At 35.2% G+C, this 3,121-nt stretch overlaps 1 non-coding gene across 1 annotated transcript; it reads left to right on the forward strand.

The window, feature by feature from the left end:
- The first annotated feature begins 824 nt into the window (after positions 1–824).
- Positions 825–931, forward strand: LOC123570913 (U6 spliceosomal RNA). Its single transcript, XR_006695131.2, has one exon. It is a non-coding gene; the product is annotated as a U6 spliceosomal RNA (small nuclear RNA).
- The last annotated feature ends 2,190 nt before the right edge of the window (positions 932–3,121 follow it).

Genomic DNA, 3,121 nt, shown 5'->3' on the forward strand with positions numbered 1-3,121 from the left:
ACATACAAGATGGACATTCAATAAGCAAAGCTTTCTAATATATCAGAATAACTATGCAGAAGCCATAACGGGAAAAGACACCATTCATCTTAGAAACAATAATTATATACTTAATATATTTTTATATTAACAACAAATTATGGAGTAGTATGAAGAAAACTATAGAGCTTTATTGAGTTATAAAAAATAAATGGAATGGCATGTTATATCATTGACTAAGAAGACTCACTACTGTAAAAATATCAATTGTGCACAAATTAATATAGGGGTTTTAATGCAATAATAATCAAAATCCTAGTGGGACTTATGTTTGGTCTGCAGTGAAAGAGCAAGAACTTGACAAAATGATTTTGAATTTGTGTAAGAAAAAGAGCAAAAAATAGCAAAGAAAAATAAGTTCAAAGAAAAAATTTGACCTACCAAGCTACACTATTAAGTTATAATAAGTAAAACATTTTATTAGTTGTACAATTATCAGAAAAGCTAATACATGCAAGAGAATGATATTTTTAAGATAATAATTTTATAAGTATATAACGAGCCATCATAAATCCATGAAGAAAAGAGATTATTCAATAATTGATGCTAAAACATGAGGTTACATTATTGAAAAAAATACGTGCCACTTCACCTCATGTTACAACAAAACCAATTCCAAATGAATTAAAGATCTATAATTATTAAATTATGCCGTGAATTATACCAAAAAAAAGCTAGACAAATTGATATATACTTATTAAATCTTGGATTGAGGAAGAATTTTCCACATAAAAGTAACACAAAATATCATAAAGAAATAGTTTATTAGTTTTTTTAAAAAGCTAGTGCTGGCTTCGGCAGCACATATACTACAATTGGAACAGTAAAGAGAAGATTAGCACAGCTCCTGCACAAGGCTGAGACGCAAATTTGTGAAGCATTCTACATATACATATATTTATACTTTAAGTTCTGGGATACTTGTGCAGAACGCACGGGTTTGTTACATAAGTATTCAAGTGCCACAGTGGTTTGCTGCACCCATCAAACCGTCATCTACATTAGGTATTTCTCCTAATGCTGTCCTCAATGCTATCCCTCCTAATGCTATCCCTCCCCTACAACCCCACCCCATGACAGGCCCCAGTGTGTGATGTTCCTCTCCGTGTGCTCGTATATTCTCATTGTTCAATTCACACTTATGAGTGAGAACATGCAGTGTTTGGTTTTCTGTTCCTGTGTTAGTTCACTGAGAGTGATGGTTTCCAGCTTTATCCATGATCCTGCAAAGAACAAGAACTCATCCTTTTTTATGTCTGCATGATATTCCATGGTATATATGTACCACATTTTCTTTATCCAGTCTATCATTGATAGGCATTTGGGTTGGTTCCAAGTCTTTGCTATTGTGAACAGTACTGCAATAAACATACGTGTGCATGTGTCTTTATAGTAGAATGATTTATAATCCTTTGGGTATATACCCAGTAATAGGATTGCTGGGTCAAATGGTATTTTTGGTTCTAGATCCTTGAGGAATCGCCACATTGCCTTCCACAATGGTTGAACTAAAATCAACACTCCCACCAATAGTGTAAAAGCATTCCTATTTCTCCACATCCTCTCCAGCATCTGTTGTTTTCTGACTTTTTAATGATCACCATTCCATTCTAACTGGCGTGAGATGGTATCTCATTGTGGTTTTGATTTGCATTTCCTTAATGACCAGTGATGATGAGCTTTTTTCATATGTTTGTTGGCCACATAAATGCCTTCTTTGAGAAGTGTCTGTTCATATCCTTCACCCACTTTTTGATGGGGTTGTTTGTTTTTTTTCTTGTAAATTTGTTTAAGTTCCTTGTAGATTCTGAATATTAGCTCTTTGACAGATGGATAGATTGCAAAAATTTTCTCCCATTCTGTAAGTTGCCTGTTCACTCTGATGATAGTTTCTTTTGCTGTGCAGAAGCTCTTTAGTTTAATTAGATCCCATTTGTCAATTTTGGCTTTTGTTGCCATCGCTTTTGGTGTTTTAGACATGAAGTCCTTGCCCATGCCTATGTCCTGAATGGTATTGCCTAGGTTTTCTTCTAGGGATTTTATGGTTTTAGGTCTAAAATTTAAGTGTTTAATCCATCTTGAATTAATTTTTTATAGGTGTAAGGAAGGGATCCAGTTTCAGCTTTCTACATATGGCAAGCCAGTTTTCCCAGCACCATTTATTAAACAGGGAATCCTTTCCCCGTTTCTTCTTTTTGTCAGGTTTGTCAAAGATCAGATGGTTGTAGATATGTGGCATTATTTCTGAGGCCTCTGTTCTGTTCCATTGGTCTATGTATCTGTTTTGGTACAAGTACCATGCTGTTTTAGTTACTATAGTCTTGTGGTATAGTTTGAAGTCAGGTAGCATGATGCCTCCAGCTTTGTTCTTTTTTGCTTAGGATTGCCTTGGCTATACAGGCTCTTTTTTGGTTCCATATGAACTTTAAAGTAGTTCTTCCTAATTCTATGAAGAAAGTGAATGGTAGTTTGATAGGGATAGCACTGAATCTATAAATTACTTTGGGCAGGATGGCCATTGTCATGATATTGATTCTTCCTATCCATGAGCATGGAATGTTCTTCCATTTGTTTGTGTTCTCTCTTATTTCATTGAGCAGTGGTTCATAGTTCTTCTTGAAGAGGTCCTTCACAACCCTGGTAAGTTGGATTCCTAAGTATTTCATTCTCTTTGTAGCAATTGTGAATGGGAGTTCACTCATGATTTGACTCTCTTTTTGTCTCTTATTGGTGTATAGGAATGCTTGTGATTTTTGCACATTGATTTTGTATCCTGAGACTATGCTGAAGTTGCTTATCAGCTTAAGGAGATTTGGGGCTGAGATGATGGGATTTTCTAAATATACAATCATGCCACCTGCAAACAGGGACAATTTGACTTCCTCTTTTCCTAATTGAATACCTTTTATTTCTTTATTTTGCCTGATTGCTCTGGCCAGAACTTCCAACACTACATTGAATAGGAGTGGTGAGAGAAGGCATCCTTGTCTTGTGCTGGTTTTCAAAGGGAATGCTTCCAGCTTTTGCCCATTCAGTATGATATTGGCTGTGGGTTTGTCATAAATAGCTCTTATTATTTTGA

This window comes from Macaca fascicularis, chromosome 1 (assembly GCF_037993035.2).
Source record: "Macaca fascicularis isolate 582-1 chromosome 1, T2T-MFA8v1.1".
Taxonomy (NCBI): Eukaryota; Metazoa; Chordata; class Mammalia; order Primates; family Cercopithecidae; genus Macaca; species Macaca fascicularis.